The sequence below is a fragment of the Ochotona princeps genome, chromosome 6 (genome assembly GCF_030435755.1).
Source record: "Ochotona princeps isolate mOchPri1 chromosome 6, mOchPri1.hap1, whole genome shotgun sequence".
NCBI classification, from domain to species: Eukaryota; Metazoa; Chordata; class Mammalia; order Lagomorpha; family Ochotonidae; genus Ochotona; species Ochotona princeps.
This window is the reverse complement of record NC_080837.1, coordinates 68521857-68531774: the sequence shown is the minus strand read 5'-3', so window position 1 is coordinate 68531774 and position 9918 is coordinate 68521857.

The window sequence follows — 9918 nt, the reverse complement described above, 5'->3', positions numbered from 1 at the left end:
AGGGCTTCTGCATGTGCGTTCTTGGGAGGAAACCTGTTTTAATCGACACTGCAGTTGCATCTTTGTATTACATTTAGATTGCAGTATGTCTTTTGTGCTTCATTCTCTTGATTTATTGGAACATGTCATAGGAATAGTGACTTAGGAAAACATAAATATCCATTACTGTTTTGTTATCTTCATTAGGAATCTTACAGTTATGAATCAGTATCTTAGCAATCAAGTTGTCAGGGAGGGCAGAGAAGTGAAAATCTATGATTGTCTGGATGTGTGGATGGAAATAGACTGGATCCACAGGTAGGGTCGATCAGAACTTAACATATAGTGCAGAAAAACACTGTGAGATATAACTCTAGTTCTACCCTATTAGCACTTCCTAAAATGCATGTGATTTGGCATTATTGTTGGGGCTGTAAACATTAGTATGCAAGGACAAACACCAAGCAAAATTCTTATTTCTCTGTTAGAAAATGGAAATAGATTGGTGTGAAAGCTGCTTGTATGAAAGTATTGCTAGGCCAAGCCTGCTGTACTTGATCAAAGCAGCACAGCGGGAGTTTATCCCAGTTCATTGGTGTAGGTCAGTTTAAAGTTATTATAGCAAGGATGTAAGGCAAAAAAGGAATAACTTTGGAATGATTCTGTTTGAAGGATAAAAAAGTAGTCCCAAAATGTTGAATTTGAAGTTGAATTTTCTAAATCCCCTAATGTCCAGGGCAGGAACATTTGGTGCAATTACTGTCCAATGGTCATTTCCAGTTTGTATATATCTTTGATTTGTGTAGGCCATATTCCACTGGGTTTTTTAGTAACACAAATTCAGTACAAAATGTATATCAATTACGATTGAGGTTCTGATCTAGTCTGTTAATTTATCTGATTGGATTTTTAAAGAAGTAATAAAAAGTTAAACTTAAAAAAATTTAAAAAATAAAAACCAGTTTTTCTTAATATTGTTAGGCCAAGTTAAATGGGGTACAACTTTGTTTTGAATAAACCAAAAGTAAATTCCTCACTTTGATGCAATCGATGGAACTGCTGTCTCAAATTCTAAATTGCAGAAAAATAAAGGCTTATTCTGGAAACTTACTTCCATGTGACTGTGAGAAGCCGGTGTGACACTTCGATAAAGTTCCTTTACCAGGAGATGCTTCGGAAACAGCTCTTGATGGCCAGATGTCACCGTGTGCTAAATATCCACAGGGAAGCTTTCTGTGGGTAATTGTAATTTTACATCTATTTGCAGTCTTTTTCACCCTGGTCATAGCCCTCCGCAAGAGGCAAACGGATTTCCAAATTCAACTTTGAGGGAATATTTTGAATTCCTGTTGATAAGTAAATCATGCCCCAATTACTGGTGCTTTTCTGAAATACCTTATGGAGAGAAGCAGTGACTGAGGACCATGGGCTCCTTCCTGCCTCTCTTCACTGTCTGCTGTCATAACTGGGTCTGTGTTCAAGTAACTCATTTATTTGGCAAGACAAAGAAAAGCTTTTGGAGCAAAGGACCAGACCAGAAACCTAACTGCTTTCTTGTAGAGATCGTTTTCTAAGAGAAAAAGTGAGGATGGGTAATTTTTAAAAAAATCAGACCGATGCCATCTTGACTTGATAAAGGGTAGAAGTGTTTAGAGCTAGGGTTTGAAGTCTTCTGACAACTTTTCTGTGGTAGGGACAGTTGGGGGAGTGTGTGGGCATTGTTCTTGGGGTTGGCAAGAGGGTGCTGAAAGATCACTACTTGGTGCTCCCAAGGCCTCCCAGGAGCTTCCAGAGGGCTCACAGAGGCAAGATGAGACCACAAGGAGCTATGTATAAGGGAAGCAAGGGGATCTGTCAGACTTTTTCTTTCAGCATAAAGAGAATTTTATTGGGCATTTTGCTTAGCATTCAGAACCCAACTCTTTCGAAGGGAACTACTACCCTAGATTAGGACTACTAGCTTGAAGGGAACAGGAAAGTGGCCGAGGAAGTGGAAGCTGCCTGAGGAAGGGAGTGCATCAGGACCATGCCAGGCTAGCTCATGTTAACAACGCCTCTGCCCTAGGCAGCAAGGCCATGGGTGAAGGCATCAGGGACACCCTCCATGTCTATGACTGCTGCTCATAATATTGATTTCTGATGGTTTCTTTAAAGGAATGGAGAGGTTCTTTTATTTTTTTTATCCTGTCTGTAGCAAAACCAGTTTCTTTTCTCATTCTCTCCTTTAATCCTTCTATTTGCCAAAAAGACAGGAGAGGTGAAGGCAAATCGGAACAGGGAATTTTTCACTAGGATGATATGAAATGCCCTCTACCACTTTTCCTTCAAATTCCATACTGAGATACACAGCACTGGGTGGGAGGAGGAGAAGGGGCAGCTGTGTGTCCTCAGAGGCGTCTTGGTTTGCAGCCCCCTGCCTCTCTCCACACCCTCCTCCAGTACTGTCCCCAGGTGTAGGGACAAAGCAGCTTCAGAGAGCTGATTCTATTCTCAGGGACCCCTCAATGCTCTCAGCAGCCGCCAATCTTATGACCTTAAAATCAAAGCTGTCTTGGAGAGCACTGGGCCTTGGAACTTCTTTGCCTGATAACCCAAATGTGGCATTTAAAGAGCCTTCATGTGCCAAGAAATGTTCTGCCACTTCTCACTCAGTTGCTCTTCACTCATCACTAGCAAGCAGGCATCACTGTCTGCATTTTAAAGATGAGCAATGTGGGGGTCAGAGAAGTGCAGTCATGGTCCAGGGTTGGCCTCAGGCAGGTGGCAGGGCTGCTCTGCCTCTCTCTGCACTGCATGCCCCAGGCAAGGTGCCCTGCTTCCTGCCTCTGCTCATCCTAGCTCCTTTGGCCTAGAACGCCTCCCTTTTGCAAACTCAGTATTGTCTGGATACAACCGAGTTGTCCAAGAACATGTATTCCAGGAAGCTTCTCTTGACTGCCTTCAATCTGCCCATGTGAAAGGAAGTACTTTACTTGTACAGGGTAGCACATGCCATGGTTTTCCCCTATCATCCAGTTGTGTATGCACACTTTTTATAAGCCTAAGATAAGTTTCTCCAGTAGGACGTACAACCAGTGTACCTTGAACCTCCTATATGAGCTCATTCCTTAGCCTTCATTAGACAACATCCATCACTGTGTGGGTCACGTGGTGGGATCAACTCATGAATGGCTATGTTCTTGTGAGTGACACTGCTTCATGAATAATCACCCTTTTTTTACACATGGCAATTAGGCTCCTATAAACACGCATAGGTGTAAAATGAATATTTATGTGTGTCACTCCAATGCCACTCAATCTTCCCTGAGCAGGAAGCATTTGTGTAGTGCAGCAACTTGCCACCACACAGCAGCAATCCTGCGGACTCCATGTAGCCAGGTGGGGCTCTGTCTGCCCCTGGTGAGCTGTCACCTTATTCCTCTGCATTCTCTTGGTCCCAATTCACCATCTTTTCCATCTCTGGGCATGAACCCTTGAAGCAGGGCTGTGGGGGGGCTCTGCTGAGAACCATTATCTCACCCACCAATGTGCCCACAAGGCAAGCAGTGACCACAAGTCACAGAAGTGTTACCAGGACTCTGTCACAGATCACACCATCACCCTCAGATGCAAAACAGGGCCATGCTTGGACAAAGCGATGCACTCAGGGTTAATGTTATGACACTTAGTACATTTACAAGGAGCACACGTCTTCTACTTGCCCCAGAAGCTATAGAGGAAATGATCAGGCAGAGAGAGGGGTACACAGAGATTAACTTGAGAAGGCCTTACAAAGTTATATCTGCTTACACTAGAGTTTAAGTCACTTCCCAGTCTCAGACTTAGGATGTTTGCAAATATTCCTTGAGGTCAGTAATATAAGTGCTCTCTACTGTGGGTATGTATCAGTTTCACTGTGGAATCTAGCATACACACATGCACACAAAAAGGCATTCTCCCTGGAGATTTCACTCTTCCATTCTGTGAAATCTGGGTTGAGAATTACTGGGACAAAATAAGACACAAAAATAATAGGCAATTCTCAGTCCCAGGCCCTGCCTCTCACTGCTGCAAATTTTTAATCAGAAGGGCTAGAGAAGGACATCAGTAGCAGCATTGGCTTCTGAAAGTGACAAGATTTATAATATTCCACAGCGACAGCAAACAGCAGGTAGCTGTGATTTCAACAGCAGTAGAAATGAAACATTTTCCCACAAGCACAAACCAAATATAGAAAAACCTGCAATAATCTCTAAAAACAAAGATATGTACCTTGAGACTATGAAAGTTATAGCCGATTCACTTTTAGATGATCATTAATTAATTACTAGCAATAATTTGATATTGAAAAATGGAGGGGAGTTGCTATTGCCTATGACCGTTAAAAAAAAGTAATCTGTTATTTATGGCATGTTTTTAATGAACCTTACCCCACAACCATATGGAAAAGCTAATACTTTCTGCTCTGTAAGATGTAGCTGATCTCTAGCGTTATCTTCAACGCATCCTTGCACATTGTTTTTTCCATGGGACACAGGGCTTCCTCCTGCCGCCTGGATTTGTGGTAGTATCCTACCCTCTCTTCTCTATTTTTTCTTTCTGACCCTTCATCCCTTCCAAGATACTGTGTCTGCTTTGGAAGCATGTTTTGTTCTCATCCTTTCCAATGCAGTCAAAGATTACCAGTGCTATGTTCCATGATTCCAAAGTAGCCTATTGCCCAGTTTCTGCGACAGGAAAACAAAACTGTTTTTTAAATACAATGCAGGGAATAGGAGCTAATGACACTGTTTTATGTTTCCAGTGAGCCATAATGTGTTAGCCTTAAGCTGTCCACAAAGGGGACTCCCAGGTCTTACAGCAGTGGGAATCCAAGGTGAAAGCTTACTGATGTAGCTTTGTCAAGATGGTCTTTCAAAAATCCTAACGTCACACTTCATCAGCATCTACTTTGTTTGTTCATCCTAACGACTCCAGCTCATGGGTCTGTGTGGTTTCCTTAGACAGAACAAGCTTAGTAACTTAACAACAACAAAAAAACAAAAACAAAACAAAACAAAACAAAAAAAACCAGGGCTATCTCCAAAGGAAGGAGTCAAAATTCCAAAGCAAGTGATGTCCTCTTACTTAGCAGCTCCTTTCATCTGCAAAGAGCTGGGACTCCACATTCAGTTTCCCATTTCTCAGTCCAATGGGCAGTTAGATTTCTGGACTATAAGAAAAAACATCTTTTGCTGTTCTTTGTAAGTTTCCTGATGAGGCAACATGAGTGCCCTTGAGTGCATGTACAGTCCGCCTATAATTCACTCTGAATTTCTAACTGCACACACTCCAAAGGTACACCTGTATATGCTAAACCACTTGACTATACACTTGGTGCAGAAAAGGCGAGGAATCTTGAGAAAGAGTAGAAATTTCATGGACAGTGGCTTTCAGAAATATACACAAACATATTTCAATCTGCCATCCTGGGTTTCACACATAAAATGTTAGAGCGGCAGCACTCTGGGATCCAGAGAGGGCAGTCAGGCTTTATCAGCGCTGTTGTCACTGGGAATAAATCCTGTGAACTCCACCCACAGAGGGGCAGAGTGAAAACACCTGGCTTGGCTAGCAGAAAGCCTGGCACTTTTGTGTTTTCACCATGTTCTCCCTAGGCCAAGGGTAGAGATGTGAAGCCAGACCATCCTGCAGCACAAGATTAAACACAGTAAGGTGCTTTAAAAAGTTCATGGGAAATTGACTTAAAAGATAAGCTTATTTGAATTCAAAAGTAGAAATTGATACTTATAAATCAGGTTCCAAAAGTCTGAAGATGCTTGGTATGAACTATGCATAGTGTTGGAAGTCCACCTCAGATGTCTGAGGGTGCTGAGATAACTGCAAACAGCCGTTTGTTCACTAGTGCTCACAGGGACCATTTCGAAAGCTGGCAAGGAAAGGGATGCTTATGAAAAAGGCTTGCACAGGGCAGCTACACATTCTAGATACTGCTTGAAATTCAGATTTATTTGCCTTTCTTTCCCCTTATTCACATTCTTCAGGACAAGCCAAGTGATAAAGTTTTTGCCAGAAGATAGAGCCTCCCCCTGCCTGGGACAGAGGCTCAGTTGCATTCTGCTTGTCAGAAGGGAAGATGCGGAGCTGTTCACTGGCAGGGTGGCAGAGCCCCCTTGCCCAAACTCACTAAGCTCAACTTCCTCTGCAGGTGGAGGTGTGGCGACACAGGCCACACACTAACATGAAAGCTAAGAAGAAAGTTTAAGTAGAAACTACAGGATGCACTGTGTGCCAACCTGGGAGGAGATCGTACTCTGCATCTGCCATCCCAACCCACAACCCGCATCTGTGTCTATGCTGAGTTGAATGCTGAATCCTTGCACAACATCAGGCACCCTAAGAAGAAATGCACTGATTTTGGTCCTTTATTGCACTTCATGTATTTTTTAACAAAGGACATACATTTTTTATAAAGTCATTAGTGAGATATTATTGCAATTTTATATGAACAACACTTAAGAAATAGAAATTGTGGCTTCTGTAATAACTTTGCTTTCACATGTATGCAAAAATTTAGCCTTGGGGCCAGTGTTACTGTCTATGACCCTGGCATCCCATATGAGCACTGGTTCAAATCCTGACCGCTCCCTACTAACATGCCTGGGAAAAGCAATGGAGCAATCCAAGTGCTTAGGTCCCTGTCAAACTCATAGGGAGACTGGATGGAGGTACAGGCTCCTGACTTTGACTTGACTCAGCTCTGATATATGGACATTTGGGGAATGAACCAGCAGGCTGAAAATCTCCCTCTCCCTTTCTTTCTCCATCTCTCTGTCACACTTTCAAATAAATAAAATAAATCTTAAAAAGATTAACTTCATTTGTGACAATCCAAGGAAACATACAGACTCTGAGACTGACTTAGTTTCTATGGTAACCGAAAATCATAGCCACCAGGCTATAGGAGCCTCCAGATGCTCAATAATTATGTTAAGAGATTAAATTTCCAGCCAAATGAATAGAACATTTAAATAATCTTACACGAAGTTTCTTAAGGTTTATTCAAATGTCATCACAAGTTCCTTGGCATTCTACATAATTTACTCCATCACTTGTAAGTTTCTGAGAGTTAGATGGGAATATTTACTGAGCTCCTATTAGGTATATCTTCACAACATTTATGGGAAATCTATATTATGAAAAATCAATGCATAGATTTAGAAACATTTTTATGCACCAAAACACAGTTTGTCCTTTAGTTCCAGTAGGTCATAAACATTTTGAAATAGCTTCATAGCGAGAACAAGGTGCAGGTCTCCAGCTGTGGGAGGGGTCACACATTCCGTAAGACCCTAATACACAGTCATTTCAATCCAGCTGAGATCATTCAAACCTCACAGAGAGCCCAAATGCCCATGCAGATCAGAACAAGGTATCTACATCACATCTGTCACATCTGGGTTAAAGATCCTAAGGGTGCCAGAGACAGTCAAAAGCACCTCAACTTGTCACCTTGAGCTGAACTTTATGTTCTTGGAAATAACAATTTCTCTTAGGTCATAAAAGTAATATGTGCTAATTGCTGAACATTTTAATATATGAAAATTTCTGTAGAGAAAAAGAAAAATCAGCTGACATTGTAACATTCATGTATTTGGGGGGCATATTTTCAACTGACCATTTATTCCTGCAGAGAGATAAAGGCACAGGCACTTCGTATGATCATGTCTAACTATAAAATTGGCCACGTGAACTGGAAACAGGCAAAATGATCTGAATAATCAATGAGGAAAATTCAGTTGTTCCAAGACTTTTAAAATTTTGGGTCACATATCTAAACCTCTGTTGCTATTGGCCACAGATGTACAGTGGGATAAAAAAATAGCAGAAGTCATACTTAGCACCCTATAATATAAAATAAAAACATCACACTTGAAAGTTAAAGCTTCATATTTTATTATATGTTTAAAAAAAAGCTGAAGCACGTTGGAACACTGTCCATTTCCCATTGTGTAACTTACTGTGCCAAGCAAACATCTCTCTTATGCCTTGGCAAACTGCCTCATACTCCTGAGCTTGGGTCAGCTTCCCACAGTCCAGCCTTTGTACTTTTGAGCAATATGAACAATCTTTGAGCATTCCTTCAATGTCTACTTCTTTTGCTTAGTGTCATTTCCTTTATGACCTTTTCACTGCTACCACTTCCCTCATCTGTCAATTGCACCTTTACTAAGTTTCTCTGGCTCCACATCAAGAGTCTCCCAAAGAGCAAAGGAACCAGCATTCTGTTTCATGCTATTTTTTTTCTATAATTCTGTTTACATCTGATTCAAATTTCATTTTTGCCATTACCATTTTTTGCTAGACTTTCATCATGGTTGACTCATTTCCTCTTTATAACTGCCATTTGAAAAAAATACTGTGTGACTTTATCACTAGAGACAAGGAGGCAGCACACTTGCATGCATTGCTGTTTATGTGAGAACTGACCTATCACAGACTTGGAAAGCAATGACGTGACTGGCCATTGATCCTGCTGTGCACCTGTTGTCCCTGGAGTGATTTGTGGATTGACTAGCTAACAGTGAAGCACTGCTTTATGCAATTATTCAAATAATAAGCCTAAACAATTGAAATTTGAGCTACCCCTGCTGAGAGACAGGTGTTAATAAACCTATGGCAACTAAAATGTGTATGCCTACTGAACCTATGCAACTTTTACAAAGTTAATGCATGAATACACAATTTTGTACTTTTCAGAAAATTTCATGTAGTGTCATGAGATTTTATTTCTATCTTTTCACTAGTCATTCAGGTGACTGTGGGAACACCAGGAAATGGAAGCAACGAGTGAGCTAGGGGCTGAGGCAGCGTGAGCTGCTGCCTGGTGAGAGGTGGGGTAGGGAAAGACCCAGACTTTGGCTGCTGGATCTTGTTGTGTTGTGAAGAAGGAGAATCTACATTAGGATAAAAATGCAATGATGTCATAAAATCAATCCTCCCATGTTTCAATCGCTCTGTAAGAGCTAACACTTAGTGAGCACTTACTGTATCCAAGAGAGTTTAGACACTGCCTCAATCTTGATGCTCCCCTAATTTATCATCATCCTTGCTCTACACATGAGGACACTGGGGCTCGGGAAGGTTCATGAAGTGGCCAAGGTTACACAGCTGCCATGGGACAGCCTACAATGAAGTCCAGGTTGACTTGGTGCTGTGCTGGACTGCAGCCCAACCCTGCCAGATGGAAGTGCTTTTCAGTTGGCAAAGTCCTTTCCTATGTAGTGGTACTGGCTGTCTAGCTGGGCAGGTTGTCCTGGGTGGCTAGTGTAGCTGGAGCTGCTGGCCAGATCTGACTCAGTGAGCTGCCTGTTTGCAGGAGGACCGCCCTTGCCTAACTGGCACCGAGGGTCAGGTGGCTGGCTTTGGTCATGATCATTCTGAGTTGACACAGTGGTTACAGTAGTGGTTTTACACAAAGAACAAATAAGAAATCCAGAGGCTCATACTGGAGAAGTGAACTAGCCGAAGTGAGCAATGAGTCACGATGAAAAAGATGCAGTTGAAGAAGGTACTACATTCCTAGCTGAGCAGACTTCATGGGAGGACAAAGGCAACAGGGGCCAGGAGGTATTTAGACAGCAGGAGATGCACTGACTTCCAAAGTCAAGTACAAGTCATGGGCCTGGATGGATGCCATGCACCTGGCTACATCATCTCTTCAGAACCCTGGCCATGGCGTAAGCCAGATCAAGCCTGTGGACTCCTTGCATGCCTTGAGGGATACACAAAACCACCAGTATTTAAAAAGATGGAGTCTGGAAACAAATTTCCCTCACCTCCATGCCTTCCATAATTGACCTTTATAGACCTCTTTTAATTAAAGAGTTGTAATTACTGCTATTATCGTCCTGAGAGCAGCCAGGCCCAGGACTCTGTGTCTGCAATCTTGCTTCCCAG